General features: G+C 41.4%; 2 protein-coding genes across 3 annotated transcripts in view; one reads left to right on the top strand and one right to left on the bottom strand.

Annotated features, from left to right (window-relative positions):
• The window catches only part of LOC124787970 (zinc finger protein 26-like), a 146,998-nt gene extending 139,439 nt beyond the window's left edge, over positions 1 to 7,559 (bottom strand). For both annotated transcript variants that reach the window (XM_047254977.1, XM_047254976.1), the window contains exon 1: positions 7,234 to 7,559. The gene's annotated coding sequence lies outside the window, so the exon portion shown is untranslated. The remainder of the gene's footprint in view (positions 1 to 7,233) is intronic.
• Positions 7,560 to 7,622: 63 nt separating this feature from the next.
• The window catches only part of LOC124789562 (threonylcarbamoyladenosine tRNA methylthiotransferase), a 127,120-nt gene continuing 112,509 nt past the window's right edge, over positions 7,623 to 22,233 (top strand). The window contains exon 1 of the mRNA XM_047256965.1: positions 7,623 to 7,814. The gene's annotated coding sequence lies outside the window, so the exon portion shown is untranslated. The remainder of the gene's footprint in view (positions 7,815 to 22,233) is intronic.

The raw sequence follows: 22,233 nt of genomic DNA on the forward strand, positions 1-22,233 counted from the left end.
GTGCTGCACTTGGCACCTTTCCAGCTATTGATTTAATGATCTCTTCCCCCAGTGATGATCATGTTACAGGCATCCAGGTTAGGTGTGAAGGTGCCAGGAGGACAGGTCACATCCCAGGACCACTGCCTGTCACCAATGGGGTGGAACCACATCAGTGAGCATTAGTTCAGAAACCAAGAGCATGAAGGATTTGGTACCTCGAGGTCATGAATGTAGTCTTGCCCTATTTCCTTTTCGTGGATTTCTGGGGAAAGAGGTCCCAGAGGAAGCCCTGTCACTAGTACAAACTGGAAGACCTGAATGTCCGGTTAGGTGCAGGGAATGGTTCTCGAAGATGATGTTGTAGAAACCACAAGAGAGGAGAGAAATGGGAAAACTTATTTCGAAAAAAACTGAGGCTGTGACTTCTGCGTAATTGGATGTCATATTAACAGGATGTAGGTGTTCACATGTTTTACATACCCTAGTATACAGCAGGTGCTGAACACATTTATATTCCTGAATTTTCTTTTCTTTCTTGAAGGCTGAGAAAATCAGTGAATGTGGAGAATGTTGTTTGGTGAAATTGACACACAAAGGTGATTGTTCACAAGGACTTCTTTGTGGACTGATCATCCGCAGTCACCACATTTTTGGTCCACCATGCAGTAGCATTACATATGACCAAAGTGTAAGCATTAGAAACAAATCACGGGCAGTAGGACATAAGGTTTCATGCCACACCTGTTATCAGACTAACTTTTTCTGGAAGGACATTTCCTTCAAAGACTAAGATAAGGACACCTGTATCTATTATATTATCCTTGGGACATTTTTGGACATATGAGACAAAATCACTTGCTTCACCACCCAAGATTAGTCTCTAGCTCTGTTTGTAGCATAAGGTCTCAGTGGAAGATCGTTCCCTGGACCATATTCAAAGTTTTGTATGGAGCACTGGTTACTGGTATGTTGCCCAGTGCTTTCACATGCCCAAAGAGCAGTAGATCATGTAGCAGGCGAGGCTTTAATTGATAGTGATCTATAGTGTAATTTTCTTAATTACTCAACTTCTTGAAATTTATTTTCAATATGCTTCGCAAAAAATAATAGCTTTGTCGCAGTAAAAATGTCCCCATAAGTTTGAGTGCATATTAAATATTGAATAAACTGTTTTTCTCCCAGAAAGCTGGTTTGTTGTCTTCCCATGGGGTAGCCATGGTAGGGAAAGCAGTAGAGTTGTATCTATCCACACTGCAGTTTCAGTTGTTGTCTAAAGATATGGCCAGATCAGAACAGCCATTGTCCTAAGGTAATTTAGTATGTTCCATGTGTGAAATATCCACCCTGATGTCACCTATACCAATCACGGGGTCTTCTCATGGGTGCCACCCAGCCACATTAATGTGGAAAATGTCCATCCTGATGCCACCTATACCGATCATGGTGTCTTCTCATGGGTGCCACCCAGCTGCAGTAACAGCCTTTTGACATGATGGCTTTTGCAAGGGGTCCTGATGCCCCAGCAAAACAGACATCCACTCCTTGGCATGCATAGGGAGCTAGGGGCTCAGGCATCAGCAGTGTGATCCCTGTGTTGTCAGGGGCTCAACTGAGAGGGTACATAATGGACCCTAACACACAGGATCAGCCACCATGTTCCCTTTGAAGTGCAAATAAGAGTCATCACAGGTAGTGAATGCGACGATCTTCTCTACTGCATACCGTAGGTGCTACTGAAGGTGTTCCTCCCCAGCCGGTCCACAATACAGGAAAATTTGGAAAGTGACAGTCAAACCATGAAGGGAACCACAAATTACTTAAGCCAAAAGGTGTTGAGTGAAAGAATACTCAAAGAAAGGATGGTAGTACCTAGGGAATAGTCAGGTCGACATCAAAGGCTGTCATCGTGACAAAGAGAACAAGAGAAGGGAGGATAGTCAGAAATGAGAGACTGTATTACAAGAAAAAAAGGGGGAGGGGGTGGACTACTCCATCCTTGCATCCTGACTTTGTCCTGGATTCAATCTCAATTAACAACTTTACATCTATACTCTGTGAACAATTGTGAAGTGCCAGGAAGAGGGCATATCCCATATAACGGTTATTAGGGCTTTTTCCCATTCCATTCATGCATGGGGCATGGGAAAAGTAATTGTTTAAATGCCTCTGTGCATGCTGTAACTAACATATTCTTATCCTTACGATATGTCTGCGAGCGATAATTAGGGGAATCATCATTTACAGCCGCTTCTTGAAACTTCGTTCGTAGACTTCGTTTGGATAATTTTCATCTATCTTCAAAAGTCTTTTTTTCTTTTTCCTCGTCATTCTCAATCACGCTATTCACTGCTCTTCTCCCTAACCTACCTTTAATGCCCACTTTATCATTATCGTATCTGGACTGAAGGCAGCACAATGCTTACCAGTGTACCATGTATGAGATCACCCTCTGAAGTCCCCCCCCTCCCCACCTTTGTTTACCCTCATTTTCAGTACAGGAGGGTCCATCTCATCCTGGGTTCTGACTGACCTGCCCTTCTTCTTTAACCTTCCCCAGCCCTATCCTTCTTTCCTTCCTGAGAAAGGAACAATTAGTTCCTTGAGTTTGGAAGTGATCCAGCACTTTTACAGACTTTCAAGAGCATCCATGAGTTGTTGAATTCCTGATGGAAATTACTGCTGAGCAATTCTGTTTCAAAATGTATTACTTATGGAATGTTAATTTATTTTCACCTAATCGTGTTTTTTTATTAATACCTAAAACTACACAAAAACTGAAAGAAATATCTGAACACTGTATTTTCTCTGTGTCATTTGTTACTGCGCTATCTTAACAGGTAAAGTATGACTTCTCTTCAACTTTTATTTATTCTTGTCGTCTTCAGTCTAAAGACATGTATGATGCAGCTGTCCACACTAGTCTACCCTTTGCAAGCCTCTTCACCTACAATATAATAACTGCAACCAACAGTGATTTGTATCTCCTTATGGTAGTCAAGCCTTGGTCTCTGTTTACAATTTTTAACCCCGACACTTCTCTCCAGTAGCAAATTGACAGCTCCTTGATGCCTCTGGATGTGTCCCATAAAAGTAATTCCTTACTTTAGCCAAGTTGAGCCACAACTGTCTTTCGTTTCAGTATCCCCTCATTAATTATCAGATTCAGCCATTGAATCTCCAGCATTCTCCAGTTGCACCAATTTCGAAAGCTCTTTATTCTCTTCTTGTTTGGACTGTTTATCATCCACATCTAACTTCCCTGCAACTCTATACTTCAGACAAATGCCTTCAGAAAAGTCTTTCTAACATTTACATTTATATGTGATGTCAAATTCTCTTTTTCAAAAATTCTTTTCTCACTATTGCCAGTCTCTATTTGGTATCCTCTCTACTTTGACCACCTTCAATTATTTTTATGCCCAAATAATAAAATTAATCAACTACTTTTAGTGTTAGTGTTATCTTTTTACTGGGCCTAGTCTCTTTACCCATTTCATTGGCAGTTGCCTGCATTCTTTTATCTCTCAAAGCTGCCCACTCATCTTCTATTGTATTCTTATCCCCTGTTTCAGTCAGTTGTTGCTTAATCTCTCTTTGAACTTTTAGTAAGTTCTGCCTCTTTCAATTTATCAACACCCCATCTTAATTTACTACATTTTTTCAATTTTAATCTGAAACTCAACAACAAACTATGTTCAGATGCCACATCCACACCTGAAAATGTTTAGAAATCTCTGTATTATCATTATGTAATATATGTGAAATCTTCCAGTGTCTCCAAGTCTATGTTACATATAAAACCTTCTTTCATGATTCTTAAAACATGTACTAGCAACGATTAAACCCTCAGCATCACCCGACTTAATTCGACTACATTCCATGATCCTCGTTTTGCTTTAGTTGATGTTCATCTTATATTCTCCTTTCAAGACACTGTCCATTCCGTTCAACTGCTCTTCCAAGTCCTTTGCTGTCTCTGACAGAATTGGTTAATGACACAGTTGACTTGCAAGAGTTTGTATGCTTGTGCGAACCTTGTGGCAATGAAAATATACTGAACTGAAAGTATTATGAGGGTACCGAGTTATTTCGAGAGAGAGAGAGAGAGAGAGAGTCTTTTTTTAATTCCTCTAACCAGCATTATTGAGAGAGAGAGAGAGAGAGAGAGAGAGAGAGAGAGAGAGAGAGAGAGTCTTTTTTTTTAATTCCTCTAACCAGCATTATTTCTTTGGAGAAGAAGTTGTGGAGACAGACACAGCCGCATATCCAGAGAATAGGATCCGCTAAATGTTTCAAGTAAGTCAACTGTAGTAAGGGAAGTGTGAAGTTCGCAATCCAGTTTTGCACAGCTTCTCTTGTTGCCGAAACTGTTAGAATATTCTTTTGAAAACTTCTCCAATGCTTGAAGTTTTGATTCCTCTGCTGGGATCTTCAGGATTCCACTTGTATGTTGATCACTTCTCTTCTTTTTCCTACAATGAAATTCCAGTTCTCCACGTAATTAAATTTTCTTCCCCCCTAGCTATCTGGATAATTTATCTTATCCCATCATCCATTCTTTCAATGTCTTCAGCATCTGTGGAGTTAGTAGGCATATAAACATGCAATACTGTGGTGGATATTGGCTCTGTGTATATCATTGATACTATAGTGTGTTCACTACACTGCTCACAGTGCTTTACCTGTATTCCTGTTTTCTTACTCATTATTAGATCTACTATAGCATTTCCCCTATTTGATTTTGCATTTATGACAAAATACTCAGCCAAACATAGTTTCTATTCTTTGTGTCAATGCACTTCACTAATTCCCACTATATCTAATCTCAATCCAGCCATTTCTCTTCTTAAATTCTCTAATACACTCACTTCTTTCTTTATTCGTGTGAGAAGTACACTAAAATGAACACATCTATGATACACACAAAGAAAACTATACAGTATTCACCCAGAATTGGGCAACTTTGATAGCAATGGGTGCCGCAGATGTTAAGTCCTTCATGCTACAGCTGGTTGGGCATGAGTTACATTTGAAGGGATGCCGGGTTGTCTGCAATTCACTGCATTCACACAGTGTTGTGTTGGCAGTTGGAAGTTCCACTTAAGGAGACTGTCCCTCGATCTTGCGACTTTGGTCCGCAATCTGTTTGAGGACTTCCAGATGACCCACTTCTGCATGTGTTCAGGCGGCAAGGATTCTTGTGGTATCATCCAGTTTGACAGATGTTGGCATCTTTCTTTCCACTTGGTGAGTCAGGTTGCCACGGCTGATTCTTCTAAGGGCTGTGAAGTTGTTAGGAAACTCTTCCTGGACTTCAGTCTTGGCTTGGCAGGTTGATGTCCAAAGGGTGGATGTGAGCACCTACTAACTTGATCAAGGGCTGTAACACTCCATATTCCCCACAGAAGACAAGTTTTGTTTTTCCTGTGTGGTCTCTGCTTGGAGATCCAAATGGGTGAGTATTTTAGCTCTGCAATATTTTACTATTGAGGAGACCATCATCATTAAGACATAAATAGTTTCCCTTTGCTTTCACCCACTCACATTAGGCCTCCCCTAAGGAAGAAAGGCCATTTTTTTGTCCTATTACATTGAAATTACACACTGTCATCCTATAGTGCCACTTGCTGTCATTTATCAGCTTCTGTAGGTTTTTGTATAGGAACTCTATCTCTTTAGCAGAGTACAAGCACACTAAAGCATATACTTTAAATGATTTGGGTCTATGTTTATTTTCAACATATCTTTCTATACGGTCTGAGATTCCTTCAATATGTGTAACACTGCTTTTAATTTTCTAATACAACCCACAGCTACATTTTCTCCAGTTCTAGAACTGATTTTAATATACTAAATCTCAGTTTTTTTCCTGACCATCTAATTATTTTTATATTCCCGTATTTGATCTTATATAAGTCAACTGACAACTCTACTGACCCATCTTCAGATACTTACTGCAATTGTTACTAAACAAAAAGTCCTCAGAAAAATTGGGTTTTTATGGTAAATGACAGTGTCTATGCAGCCAAATTTTATGCAGCAAGCTGGTAATGCCCCATGATCTTACACATCCACTGCCAAGGTTCCTTTAGTTTGTTACTTCCTATGTTCTTTCACCTGAGTTGGACGGCCGATCTCCCAGAACTTTACACATTGCAGCAGGGCCTAAAACAACCCAATCCATACTACAGTAATCTGTCAGGGCCCTTAAAGTTTGGCAAGGCAAGAGAACAGGGCTAAAGTTCAGCAGAGCTCTAAGCAGAGTAACTTCTGCAACCTTGCAGTGTATATGCCAATTAATAACTGCACCCTTAAAGGAAAATGGCAAACTGATGTGTTAGATCTACATAGTGACATAAAGAGCACATCAATGAAAGGAACAAATCAAACTAAAATTTAAATGAAGTAGGGCCTAGGCCTACTTCGAGGGCCATGCACTGCCAATATAAAAAGCAGAAGTTTGACTTAACAATATGATTGACTACCTATTACATATATAGAGTACTCTGAACAGTCTGACAATCACTTAACAAGTATGATCACACTGTAATATGGCACAAAAAATAGCAGTGGAGTTGAGACAGAATTCTTGAAAACTTTTATGGGATCCACGAGGCTTCGGTAAAAGAAGATCATAGACTGGAGATTACACTGAGAAGACCGAAGATTATGCTGACAGGGAATGCAGTAAAGTGCACCAATTTGTTGCATACGTTGCTAATGTTAGGTAGGCTATATATTTGAGAATGAACCACATGAGTTTTGATTAACTGGTAGGATGCTGGTACATTATATTTAAATACGAAAGAGCAGGATTTTAATTTGCATACTGCACAAAAGTGTTGTTTGGATATGCAAGGAACGGAAAAATGTCTATTACTCTGCCAATGTTCATGTTTAGGCTTGTCTAATACACTGTAGAGGGTGACATAAATGTTGAACTTGGTGGAACTCAAAGAAATACAGATAATATCTCGTGAGAACTCACAAGGGAAACGGCATATTTTCTGTGCAAAACCTACGAATACGAGTAAGTGTCCTACATACTTCTCCTACTAGTATCGTGTGGACAAGTAAGAATTGATACAAGAGGATTCTTTCTTAATGGAATTGGAAGAAATAGCAATGCATGATACAATCTAAACAAAACCATTGGGAGCATTTATCAAAACACACACACACACACACACACACACACACACACACATACACACAAAGAGTTACTATTAAGCAGTATAATTTGTACAGTACCTGACAATGTTTCGAAAGCTGATTCTGCAGAATGGGTACTATTCCTTTCGTGTTACGGTGCATGCAAGAAGTTGTAACAGTCGAGTTCTATAGACATTACAAAATGTCAGACAGAAAGAAATCGTATATTATCCGCCAGCGCTATATCTTGTGAATGAAAAAATCACAGATTTCAAAAGATACAGCGAACTCATAAACACAGCTTTTGAAAACATAGTTTCCCGTTAATGCGTACTTGTTCCATACACGTCTGTTCGCACACACCATCCTCTCTTACTCATTGCTTTCTTCTCGTGTCTATTACTAAACATAAGCAACACGTACCAATACAAAACATACCAAAGATTGTATAGCAACACCAAAGACATATACACGGTAGCCATTCGATATTCAACACTTTTCCGTCTACTTCGTAGCATGTGTTGCAGATATAAACACCTTTCAGTGTTCACTGTTCACGAGTACGTTGTTATTGTTGTCGCTAGAAGCAACATTACAGTCAGCGGAACTTGCGAAAGTGTTGTGTGGTGTGTAGTGCAGCTATCATCAGCAAAGGAAAAGGGTAATGAAATTATCCAAAGGTTAGTGATACGAAGGGAAAATGGGTATGAAGTATTTACAGATGCAAATGTTTTATTCCACCGTTGAGCATATTTACACGCAATTGGTGTCGTCAGTGTTAACACAATAATAATAGTAATAATAATATAAACTTCGACATGACAGTTTTTATTAACTACAATATAATAATCCAAGATGGATACAATACACATTTGTGCAAATGTCAATAACAACAAGTAGTTTCGTAACAGATGAATTCCAAGGTAAATGAATTACTTAGTTCAGTGCATGACAAATAAATAATCAAACAGATAATTAACAACAAATACATGAAACAGTAATGAAATAGTTGCACAGCGTGGTATATGTATAGTCTGCAGTTAATTTATAGTTAATTCTCATAAGGAAAGTGAGTCATTTGTCACATACTCAAGGAACTCTTTAGCATAGCAAATTAGCCTACTTTACTTTTCATCCACCTCGAAAGAATTGTTTTAAATTTAGTTACCGGCACTGTGTAGGCATTTTCAGGTAATTTGTTTAAAAAGACAGGACCAAGACATTCGTAACTGTTATGTGTCTTTGCAGGCTTAGCATATGGCATATTAAGGGGAGCTGGAACGATCCATCACCTCATGTTAATTTTAGCAAATAGATGGAACATTTTTTTCTAAAATCATTAAACATATTGCTCTAAAGTTTGGTCTACATGTTAAGTGAATATTTCTCTGCAAAGTTATAATGCCATGTTAAGAAATATTTATTGGTTTTTGTTTTACAATTTTTTTAAAACATGTATATTTTTTTCTCTAGAATTTTGCACTTTTTCTTCTATAACTCTTGAATTATACAATATTTTTTACAATTTGTTATAAAAATGAAGGAAAAGAAGTAAACATTATTGTGTATAAATTTCATTGATATACTGTCAGCAGTTTTTGAGAAAATGTTCCTCAAATATGAGAACTTCAAAGTTACGGGTAATGGCTTCCAAAGTTTTTTAATACATTCCTGTCCCACATGATGGATTATCAGCATCCTCTTCTTTTTCCAGTGTTAGTTTCCTTTTCACTGGTCTTTTCTTCCCTTTTGCTGCATGTTGTAGGCTTTTGTCTCTTTTTTTCCTGCATCTCTTAGTCTTTCTTCATCAATTAGGCACATTGTGGAAATAGTGTTGTGTCCTGATTGGAAACCTAAACGTTTCAGCACATCACATTTGATAATGTTTCCTTCATTGTATGTTGCCACTGCACCATACACTCCAAAATGCAATGTTTTTATCTGTACTAACACTTTTGGGAATTGTAATCCAAATTAAATTATTTACACTTTCATTTTGCTTTTGTGTTTTCGCATTTAACACTTTTCCAATAAACTTGGCTGTGATAAATCTCTGAATATGGTCTTAATTACATCAATTACAGCATTTGGCGAACTGTTTTTATGGGCATATTCCTTTTCTGATTGGTACTTACACCATGAGTCATTCCCTGTGCGGCACAGTCCATGTTGTGGGTGCTCATTTGTTAATGCAGTAAGAAAAAATAATGCCCATACTGCTCTCCTCATATGCTCAATGCTTCTTGTATTTTGCCTAATTGCACACCCATAATACCTCTGCAATCCATCAATTGCTTCATCTGTCAATCTTGCTCTTCCTCCAAGGGTCTTACCATCACCAAGCTTCTGGGATCCTAATGTCTGCTTTAGTTTGCACAAGCGAGCCCCCATGCACTTCTGCGCATATCCAGTGCACTCCTGTTTTTTAATGTGAATTTCATTGCCATAAGGTTTGAGTTCATCTGCAGCTTTATATCCTTTAGAATCGCCATCTCCTAGATAGTGTATCGTACATTATACCACTCCTGTGATGTGGAAAAAATTGCTTTCACTCCCTCTGCTTCCATCGGTCCACTCATGCCGTTAAAATTTGCTTCACAACTTTCACTATGTTCGTCCTTGGTATTGCCCTTATAGCTACAATGTTTTGAGAGAATAGCAACATCAATTACTTTCCAACTGTCTCCACTGGTAGCTGTCACAACTCCATTTAGAAATTTATGACCTCTACGTTGCCATGATCCATCTAAAGCAAAAGTTAAATCTCTACAATTCCCATTATCTGTCGTAGCTTCTCCAACTGCTTTCTTCATTGTTGCTTGAGCAATATCTTCAGCAGAAGATGCCACCAATTCATTATAAAATCCAAACTTGGTTGATGTTTTTGGCAAGTTCATAATTCCACATAACATTGTCCCTGCAGCACTGCCCTTGCCAATGCAATGCAAGCCATACACTAGCCTAACATTTATATCATACACTTTCTTTCCACTATTACTACTACAAGGGATACTGTTAGAATTACAAAACGAAACTTCTGCAACACATTTGTTGGTCTTCAATAACATTTTACATGCCAAACCAATGTGTGAAGTTATTTTGAATTCCAGTCCTCCTCTTTTTTTTTTTTTTTCAATAATATGTTATGCTTCAAAATATTAGAGAGCAAGGAAATGTTAATTATTTCATTCACATCATTACTATCACTTTCATAGTTTTCAAATTTTTCTTTGCTATCACAAAGTTTCTTGCTAGAAGAAGTTCTGTCACATTCATTTGGAGTAGTCAGTGAAGCAGTCTGAGCAGCATCTCCCTTCGAAACAACAAAAGATTTCTTCTTCCATTCATTGTGCCTTTTCTTAAACACTTGATTGCTGATGCGGGGCATATTGATATCCACAAACCAAATATGTAAAACAGGTTCAAGCAAAATTTGTCAAATACACAAAATTGAACTGCTAAACAACACAAAGCAAACTCCGCAAGTCAACACACATGGTATAGCGTTTATGTTTACCGATATGAACAGTCACTTGTCAAAGAGATAAAGCCATACAACATTGGAAAACAAAACACTGTCTAATTCCGCAAAGATACCCTGCTTGCAGCCAGTGAGCGGTGCCGTCAGAGGTGACACACCAAGTTGCTACAACCGTTTACATGGCACATCAACTTTGCAGCGATAAAAAACACACTTAGAAGGTGAAACTTGATTTGTTTCATTTAGAAAAAAAAGAAAAATGTTAATTTTGTGATTTTCATCGTTCCGGCTCCCATTAACTGTATGTCCACTTCTTATGTAATGGTAATGAACTGTTTTTCTGAAGTCAAATTTACACATTCTCTTTAATGAAGACAAGACAGTGTAAATATATAGGCCAGGCACTGTCATTATTTAGTTTATTAAAATAATCTTGACATGATTCATATGGGTTAAGTTGTGATATGCACCTTATGGCTTTATTTTAGTGTTTAAACACCAGTTTGAACCTACAAAAATGCCCCATAATAGTATTCCATAACTTATGTGAACGGAAGAATGCAAAATATGCATATAACAGGAGTTCTTTACTTACACTGTTCCTCAGCTTGTACAGCAGATATATGGCACGTGCCAATTTGCCACATATCTTCCCTGTGTGGGTATATCAGTTGAGTTTTTGATCTATATGAAATCCTAATAATTTTACTGTTTTGTTATCATGACTGGGAGCATTCAGGTTGAAAACAATAGCTTCAGTTTTACTATCATTCTTCTGCAGTACATTTGCCTCAAAACAACTAGTGCACCTCTCCATTGCCACTGCTATGCTGTACTGCCCATTTTCAAGATTGATGTCACATGTGATGAGTGTTGTGTCATCAGCATATAGCACTGCATCACATGATACAACTGCAAGTAAATCATTTATATGAATAATGAAAAGAAAAAGTCCACGAACAGGTCCTTGAGATACGCCCTTTACAACTGGGAGACATTCTGACATTTCATTATTTACCTTACCTAACTGTTTCCTATTGTCCAAGTATGACTGCATTAGGCATAGAGCATTCTCTTTCACTCCATAGTGGTAGAGCTTTTTTATGAGAATATTGTGGGAGACCATATCAAAAACTTTCCTGAGGTCCAACAGTGTTGCACAGATAATATCTTTATCTTCAAAACAATTATATATTTTTGCGACCATACTCTCAACTGCTTTGACTGTAGAAAGGTTGGATCTGAATCCATACTGTGAGGTGGTGAGTATATCATTATGTTCAAAATATTGACTCACTCAATGTTCAGTCCTTAAAAGAAAGTAAAGAATATAATTTTGTTAATATGAATTGTTAAAATATGGAAGTCAGTTTTGTAGATATTGCCACTGTTTGGATAAAAGCACCTAACCAGTTCAACCTTTCCAGTTCACGAAGTACTTCAAGAACTCTGGGGGCATTGTCAAAAATAGATGAACGTGGACTAGGATTTCTTCGGCAACGTGGAGTATGAAAATGTGTTCAGAGATTTTTTGTTCACCCGGCGGTTTCTTACGATCATATTCGTGGTTTGAAAATGCTAATTCTCAAATGATTTGTTTATTCAGACTGGCCACTGGTTCAACCTGAATTCCTTTCGCACTTGTTTGATAAAGGATGTCACTTAATACCCATGTTAGTTATTATCTTCCTCGTTACAGTACACCTAAAACATAAGTAAACAGGAATATGGCATGAAGTGCATGCTGTGGCGACGCAGGTGCGCATTCCGACAGAGGGCGGACATCTAGTTTTCACCTTTATGCATGCACCTGCGCGCCACATATAGAACAGTAGCTCCAGAGGCCGCGGATTTTGATAGAGGACGCTCCTGTGACAGAGGCCAATGCACATGCCTTTTCACGCCAATTTTTTTGCTGTAAAGTTGACTCTGGGAACTTGCAGTCTCCAGTGACGGACACTCACCTGAAGATGGCTGGACAATTGCCAGCCGAAATATCGTGGCAAGAAGTCAACATGATCCGGCTGCAATCCCGAAATCTCATTGTTCATAACTGCAGGAACTTAATAACTGACATTATTTCCTCGCTTGTCTGGGCACACAGTGAAGCACTATTAAATTTCATGGTTATATCCATACTTAACAACAGGGGGTGGGGGGGAGGGAGAGGAGAAGAAGAAGAAGAAGAAGAACCTTAATGACACACTGAAAACTCTTCCAACTCACGTTACACCACCAACCACAAACACTCACAGCAGTGCTGCACTCTCAAAACCATACCTCAAATTAACCCAATACAACGCCATACACTTAAGCGTGTGTACATACACCATCACAGGGAACCATCAAACACAACAACATGCCGTCTACAGACACAACCAACTCAAAAACTCCTCGCCATAGTGACGTCACACACCACACCACCATTATGTCAGGAGTCAAATCAAATGGATGGAATTGGATGCTTCCGTTGGCCTGGAAAACAAAGCTGGATACCAATGGTGGAGCCATATTTATTGGCATAAATAATATCGAATTAGGTTAGTACAGATTCTGAAAGCAAAGTAATTTGGGTGACAAGAGCCCTTTCCTCTGTAGCAGGATGGTGGAACAATTCAGTGAAAGCTGAGAAGATTGTACATAAATTTGCTGATCATCATGTACTACTAGGTAGAGTTTTTAATTTAGCAGCTAGGGACTGAAAGAGTCAAGTAATTAGAATGGGAAATAGGGAGAGAATCATGTGAAATTGTTCAACAGACTTTATCTAAAATCTACCTTGAGTAGTTATGAGGTTATACAAGTACACCTAGTGAAAGTGCACCATCTCAGCTCTCCTGGTTACAAACAGGCCTGAACTTTTGAACTCAGTTCATGTAGGGGAGGGAATAAGTCCAACCATTATAGCATCACTGAATACAGATGTAAAAATGAAGATATTTGTTAGAGTAATTTATAGTTGGTGTCTGATTGGAGCAAATAAATTTATTGCAAACACATTTACAAGATAAATGTGTAGCATGAAATCTTGTGTGAGCTGTTATATGGAATAAAAAAACCTCAATGTGTCCATATAGTTACATCATAGCAATGCAACATTTAGTTTCAAAAACCTTGTAGCAGCAGATGATGGAGAGTCTTTGTCTGGAGTTTTGTCATTATGTCAGCCCGGATTCAGTCCAAACATCCGTGATCCACAGTGACTTGGAGTTACTCCATTTTTTTCTCTTTTAAGGAGTTCATTTGTGTTTATAAGTTTGGTTTGGTTCTTATAGTCAATAGTTTGACGAGTCGGTAGCTGCCTTGTTGTCACATAGTATTTTGTGCAAATCTTTCTTGTGGCTTGGATATATTTCACTGTCTTAACCTTTGAAGCCATAGAATCTCCTGCCATGTTTAGGTCAAGGACATATATTCTGAATCATTTATGGAAAAGGCCATTGTCATCTGTTGCTTATGCCAGGATATCATTGATATCATTGTTCCATAAGATTTAAACAAATATGCAGTTGTTCACTTTCGTTACTCAAAATAATCTTTTATGTGGCTGTCCTTTGCTGTAGAAGCAGTTGCTTCATATCTTAGTACCTTTTAGATATTTAAAGATCCTTTTGACTGCCTGCCATTTGGGGTAACCTCAGGTTGCTACAAAAGCAACTAGCAATTCCAGTCAAGTGAGCTGGCTCTGGCGCCATTCCTAATTTAGCATTCATTCAACTTCCTATTGTGTAACAATAAACAGTGGTCTTTGTTGCTTCTTACTCTTGCTCTGCTTTTGGACACACAGCATGAGTCAGCACTCAGTTATTGTCCAGTGACATAGTTATGAGCTTACAGAATCTGTTAACACTCTTCTCCACATAGTGTGTCTGGTCTATCAACAAATGAACTTCTTTGTGGTTCCTAGTAATTCATACACCTAAACAGTTAGAAGCTCCACCAAGATCTTTCAATTTGAATTTAAGTCACCGTGTAAGAAAGCAATGGCAACATCTAGGTGATTGATGTCAAAATCATTTTTAGCAAATAAATATCTTAGCGAGCTATACCTTATAACTAATGCATATGTTTCATCATTGTCTAGGGCTTGCTTCTGAGCACAAGTTTTTATTACTAGTCATGCTTTATAACATACAGTGGAGCATTTCAAATATTTTTTAATTTTAAAAACCTCCTTCATTTTCTGGGCCCTATCCAATATCTTCACAGGCTCAACATGTTAACCTGGATTTGGCAATGTCAGTGGTAGAGGATGGCTGGGCACCCTCCCTGTTCCCACTCCATTTCCCCTTGGAATAGAATTTGTGTACCCTATCTGCTCAAGTCTAATATTATCCCATGTTAAAGTGTGTGAACAGTTTTGAAATGTTTGCAAATTGTGCAACTGATATGGGAAGTGGAAGCGAGCATGGTATTCGCAAATTCAGATGTGGGAAACCATCTAAAACCACATCCAGATGTAATCTGGAGCCAGCAGGCCTATCAAAACCCCAAAAATGGCATGCTAATACACATGGCTGTAGAGGTGGATCTTAGTTTTAAGGCCCCTTTGGCCTTTAATGTATTCCTGGGAAACTCCAATGTGCAGCTCTTATTGTGAAATTGACTACCATCAGTTTTTAGTGTTGTCTGGCATCATCACTTACTGCAGTGACAAAGGATGTAAGTCAGTTGAAGATTTAGACTGATAGTAATGAAATCATGCAGTTTCTTTGGCTTTTGAATTCTTAATGACTTTTGTTTTGGCACACTATCATTATTTTCATTTTTTGGGCTTGATTCGTGATTGCAACTATTACCCATTGAACCTCTGCTTTCTCTGAGGCAGAAAATGTTGAGTATGTATGATCCAAGTTCCAGAGTATTGTGCAATATGCCTTAAACAAGTGTGTCCTGATCAAGATAACTTTCTTCTAGTTTATTCATTGTTATTTCATTCTGTTTCTTTTCCATGAAAGGGATGAACGGTCCACTTTGTTGCTGTGACTCAATTTCTTCTTTATACAGTTTAGAAGTACCTGCACCAAAAGTAATGCACCTTATTTTTATGATTCTATGGCAGAGCTGTTGATTCTTCAGAGCACCCTACAAGATTAGCGCAATACTTCTTTTGTCCCATTTTTGTCTACTTGCTCCCAAATTTTGAACGTAGATCTCGCATCCAGGGTTTTGAGATTTCGAAGATCCAGCTTTTTGTTTGTCTTGTTTTTTGTGCTTTAGTTGGAGATCCATTAATTATTTATTGCACACACATTAACTCAAATATTTCTACCTAGCAAGTATGACAAAAAACAGATTTCAGATTAGCTGAGTGGTCATCAAGAAATGTTCTTCTCTGAGGCAGAAAATGTTGAGTATGCATGAATCGATTTCCAGAGTATAGTACAGTATGCCTTAAACAAGTGTGTCGTGAACAAAATTCTGATGAATGGGAAAGACATACTGTGGTTTGATAGCCGTATTAGAAAGCTACTCCGAAAGCAATGTGAATTTCATCCTGGACTTATAGCTACAGCTTTATTGACAGACAAAAACTGAAAAAAGCCAAAATGAGAACAAGAAATTTGAAAATAAAATTCTGTCTACCATTCTGGCAAAACAATCGAAAGAAGTTCTGGTCTTGTGTTAGATCAGCAGATGGATGAAAGCTCTCTTTCCAGACACTGTAGTGATGATGACTTTGAAATGGAGGAGTCCTTCTGCCAGGTAATCCCTGCAGTTTTGAATTACCTGGCATAGGGACTCCACCTGCTGCCAGATACATCCACCTAAAAACCTTACCACAGTGACCCCATTCCAGAAATCCAGCAGAATCTCCAGTCACTCCTCAAATCTTTAGGCCCATCCCAGAACATGTCCCCAGGGTCCATCTCTCTGCTCACCTCTACCACTCCCTGCACTCCTACCTTCTACATGCTTCCTAAAGTCCATAAACTCTACCACCCAGTACACCCCATTGCGGCCTTTACTGTGTCCCCACTGAGAGAATCTCTGCTCTCATAGACCAACACCTTCAACCTATTATCTGCAACCTATCCTCCTATATGAAAGATACCAACAATTTCCTCCACTGACTCTCCACAGTTCTTCTCTCTTTACCCTAACCAACATCCCTAATGCCCACGGCCTTACCGCTATTGAACACTATCTTTCCCAATGGCCGATGGATTCCAAACCAAAACCTCCTTCCTAGTTGCCATGACAACTATATCTTCAACCCCAATTACTTCTCCTTTGAAGGCATTACCTCCAAACAAATTCAGGGGCTATGGGCACTTAAATGGTACCATCCTGTGCCAACCTATTCATGGGCCATCTTGAGGAATCCTGCCTAAACACCAAAATCCGAAACCTCTCACGTGGTTCAGATTCATTGATGACATCTGTTGTATCTAGACAAGACAGCCTAGACACAATGAGAGGAAGCCGAAAGGCACGCGCTAAGCTAAAGCAGGATGGCGTGAGGTCTGAAACAGGATACGTAATGAATGCTATAAAGAAAAGTACGTAGCTTCTGGAATACTTAACTTTAATCCATCCTTTTGGTACATCTGGAGATTGTGGCGATACAAGTGAGACTCCTTTAGATACATGCCATGTTACTAATGGCGCCTTGCTAGGTCGTAGCCATTGACTTAGCTGAAGGCTATTCTAACTATTGGCTCGGCTAATGATCAATGCTTCGTCCATGTAGTCGCTAGCAAAGTCGTCCGTACAACTGGGGCGAGTGCTAGTCCGTATCTCGAGACCTGCCTTGTGGTGGCGCTCAGTCTGCGATCCCTGACAGTGGCGACACGCGGGTCCGACATGTACTAATGGACCGCGGCCGATTTAAAGCTACCACCTAGCAAGTGTGGTGTCTGGCGGTGACACCACATTCCTCCCCCGCAAATCGGCGAACGGTCGTGTTATAAGGCTTCCGCCCGCCTTGAGGAGGACCCCATGTTGACGTATGCGATGAGGTGGGGAGCCTAACAACAGGCAAGGCTGTGCCACCCGCACCCGGCCATTCGGTCCGAGGGGATCTAGGAAACGCCTGAAAACCTAGTCCAGGGTGCACGTCAACATGCGGTGTATGCGCTCGTAAAGAGACAGGAGGGGCCGAAGGGTATCCGACACGCGATGACGACGTCATGTGGTCCGGAGCGGGCAAGAGTTCCATGGCGGAGGACAGCTGGTCACGGGAAGCGATCGGCGGCACGTGACCCAGGGAGGTGCTTGGCGGCTGCAACGAATCGTCCACTGCGGGCGGCGCCGGCTGGAGGACATGCGGCGGAGGCGGCAGCGGCGCGTCGCCTTGGGGCAAAATGGCAGGCATCGTCGGTAACACCTGGGGATGAGGCGAGCCAGTAGATGGGTCCCCAGGGCGCTGACCTGACGGCACCGTCGCTGAAAGCAGACGAGGAGCGGCAGAACCCGTACGACGACAGAGGCGCAGCTGATTGAGATGCCGATGCACCTCACCAGAGGCCCCCAAAACCAAATACATCGCGCGGCCGAGGCAGCGAAGAATGCGCCCTGCGAGCCAACGCCGTGAACCTCGATAGTTGCGATAGAATACAACGTCGCCTGGAGCAAAAGCAGAAGTCTGCCGCTGCACAGGAACCTGATGCGGCGGGTGCAGCAAAGACATCAATGTTCGATGAGGACGACCGTGGAGCAACTCAGCCGGCGAGCGATCATCTCGGGGCTGAGAGCGATACAATGACAAAAAGAGCAACAACGCGTCCTCCCGAGAATGCGACTCTTTCAACTTCAACATCTGTGACTTGAAAGTCCGGACCAATCGTTCAGCGGCACCGTTTGACTGAGGCGAAAACAGCGTGGATGTCAGATGTTGAATACCATTGGCCTGGCAGAATGACTGAAATTCTGCGGACATGAATTGTGGGCCATCGTCGGAAACAATAGTGTGTGGAAGACCTTCAATGCAAAAGATAGCAGACAACGCTTGGATGGTGGCAGAGGACGTCGTGGAAGACATCCGGACAACAAAAAGAAAATTACTGAAGGCATCTACCAGAACCAACCATCGAGCATTCCAGAATGGACCAGCAAAATCGATGTGCAAGCGTTGCCAAGGGGAAGTGGCTTTTGGCCATGCAAAGACTTTCCGCGGCGGTGCGGATTGTTGTTCGGCACACGCCATGCAAGAAGAACACATATTCGTAATCGCAGCATCGATTCCGAACCAAGGACAGTGCTGACGAGCAAGTTGTTTCGTTCGCACGATACCCCAATGTCCTTGGTGAAGAAGCCGTAAAACAGAGGACTGTAACGAACATGGGACCACGACTCTGGACTGATCATTATCAGAACGCAACAACAAAACACCACATCGAACAAAAAGTCTCTCCTTGTGAGCAAAAAATCGGCGAACCAACGGATCCTCGATCCGAGACTTTGACAAAGGCCATTGTGTAGCAACAAAACGCAAAACGGTAGCAAGGACCGGGTCAGCAGCTGTGGCTGTAGCTACACGACGAAAATCAATCGGAAACGATTCGACCACTTCATTGGTTTCCGAATCAAGGAACATGCAAGCAAGTTCGGAAGAATCGAATGCTCTATCCTCAGCAACAGGCAAACGGGACAACGCATCGGCGTTTCCATGCTTAGCAGTGGACCGATACAAGATATCGTAGCGGTACTGCGAGAGGAATATAGACCAGCGAATGAATTTCTGCGCTGTACGCGGAGGTACAGGCTTGTTCGGATGAAAAAGCGACGTCAAAGGTTTGTAGTCTGTGATGATGGTAAAGTGACGACCATACAAGAAATCATGGAACTTAGTAACACCAAACACAAGAGCCAAAGCTTCGTTCTCTATCTGCGAGTAATTGCTTTGCGCAGACGAGAGCAATTTGGACGCAAAGGCAATAGGGCGATCATGCGATCCATCTTTGTGCGCAAGCACAGCACCGATCCCGAAATCCGATGCATCTACCAGCAACAAAAGGGGTTTCTGGGGATCGAATGGCGTAAGGCAAGTATTAGAAAGCAACGCCGATTTCAACTGTTGAAAGGCACGTTCGCATTCCGTCGTCCAGACGGACGGAACACCCGTACGGCGTAAGCGATGAAGCGGAGCTGAAAGAGAAGAGGCATTGCGCACATTCAATCACACCTTGTGATCCCAAATCGTGTAATGTTCTTGCTACCTCATCACGCAATGCATGGGGAACATTGCGCGCTCTGAAAAATTTCGGTTGCGCATTTACTTTCAGTTCCAAATGTGCTTCATAGTTCTTAGCGCAACCAAGGCCCGGTGCAAAATGTCTGCAAATTCTTCACATAGCCGAGAAACACTGGCGGAAGGCACAGTCTGATTCACTGATAGGACCTGATTTACAATAGACAAGTTAACAGGGATATTCTGACCTCAATAACTATTTAACTGAACATTTGCGGCATGCAACGGAGGTTTGCCCAGTTGTTTGTACGTGTCATGATTGAGCAATGAAACTGCAGCTCGGGTATCGAGCTGGAATGGTATCACCTTGCCATTAAAGTCCAAATCTACAAAAAGTTTATTGTCCTGCTGACGACAAGAGCGACTGTCTTGTGCAATTTGAACTGACACTGGTACAGAAGCACTTGCGACTTGACGCGATTTCCGGCGACGTCGACGCACAGTATTTGTGGGACGAACACAGTCACTGTTAGAGACAGTGGCACTGGACGAAGTGGAATTAACTACATGAATGTCCATGGGCGAAGGTTCACGATCCTGAGTATTCTTGGTTCGATTCCGGCGCGAAGCAAAGGGCCTGGAATGGTTGTGATTGGCTGATCTGAGCTTTTTCTGGCAAACACTTTGAACATGTCCTTTCTTATTACAGAAAAAGCAAATAGCTTGGCATGACGGGCAATTTTCACGCGACTGTCTAGTAGCACACTGCGGGCATGATTTCACTGCATTTGTATGCTGGCGCGGCACACCTGGTTTAGAACGTGGCGGCAGCTGCGTGGACATGCGCGAGGGCAGTTTACCGGTCCGTGCAGCGCGCCCGGCGGGCCGGTTAATGTTACACACGGCTGGCGAAGTTGCAAATGATTCCTGAGCAAAGTCAAGCGTGTCTTGTCTATCCAATATGTCTATCACTTGTTGAAGGGAGGGATTGACGAGTTTCAAAATCTGTTCACGTATGCGAACATCAGAAACGTTTTGTGCTATTGCATCACGTACCATAGTATCTGAATAAGGGAGTCCACATTCACACTCAAAAGCACAATCCCTTGTAAGGCCTTGCAATGTTGCAACCCACTCCCTATTAGTTTGACCGGCCGTGCGTTTTGTACGAAAGAAAGTATACCTTTTTGCAACGACATTGACTGTTTCCTTGAAATAGGCATCTAAAGCAGACAAAATTTCTTCGTAGGACAGAGTTGCTACGTCGCGTCGGGAATATAATTTCACTATCACACGGTACGTTTGCACCCCTACACACGACAATAAATGAGGCTGCCGCTCGTTATCTTGAATTCTGTAGGCGGCGAGATGAAATCCAAACTGGCGTGACCACTCCGTCCATGTTTCCTTAGCTGGTTCATAGGGACGAAATGGGGGTGCAACTGCATGTTGTGGCTGCGGGAGCAGTGAAGCGGCGGCGGCCGCATCGGTTTGCAGTGCACGTTGACCCTGGACGAGCTGTCCAAGGGCATCCAATAACGCCTGCGTCTGCTGATTCTGCAAGCGATAAAATTCGGACAGTACATCTGGCGAAGCCATGACACAAGTAAATGTAAGCAATTAGAAAGAACAAGACCCTTTCCGTTGACTCGTCGCCAAAAATGTTGTGTCTACACAAGACAGCCTAGACACAATGAGAGGAAGCCGAAAGGCACGCGCTAAGCTAAAGCAGGATGGCGTGAGGTCTGAAACAGGATACGTAATGAATGCTATAAAGAAAAGTACGTAGCTTCTGGAATACTTAACTTTAATCCATCCTTTTGGTACATCTGGAGATTGTGGCGATACAAGTGAGACTCCTTTAGATACATGCCATGTTACTAATGGCGCCTTGCTAGGTCGTAGCCATTGACTTAGCTGAAGGCTATTCTAACTATTGGCTCGGCTAATGAGCAATGCTTCGTCCATGTAGTCGCTAGCAAAGTCGTCCGTACAACTGGGGCGAGTGCTAGTCCGTATCTCGAGACCTGCCTTGTGCCTGCCTTGTGGTGGCGCTCGGTCTGCGATCCCTGACAGTGGCGACACGCGGGTCCGACATGCACTAATGGACCGCGGCCGATTTAAAGCTACCACCTAGCAAGTGTGGTGTCTGGCGGTGACACCACAACATCATTGCGATCTGGATTGATGGTGAGGACACCCTATCCACATTCCTCCAGAACCTTGATAGCTTCTCCCCCATTTGATTCACCTTTTTGTACTCAACTCAACAAGCCAGCTTCCTAGATGTTGACCTCCACCTCAAAGATGGGTACATCAATACCTCTGTCCATATCAAACATACTAACTACCAGCAATACCTCCACTTTGACAGCTGCCACCCATTCCATACCAAGAAGTCCCTTCTATACAGCCTAGCCACCGTGGTTGTTGCATCTGCAGTGATGAGCAGTCCCTCTCAAAATATACCAAGGGTCTCACTAAC

This window comes from Schistocerca piceifrons, chromosome 3, assembly GCF_021461385.2.
Source record: "Schistocerca piceifrons isolate TAMUIC-IGC-003096 chromosome 3, iqSchPice1.1, whole genome shotgun sequence".
Taxonomy (NCBI): Eukaryota; Metazoa; Arthropoda; class Insecta; order Orthoptera; family Acrididae; genus Schistocerca; species Schistocerca piceifrons.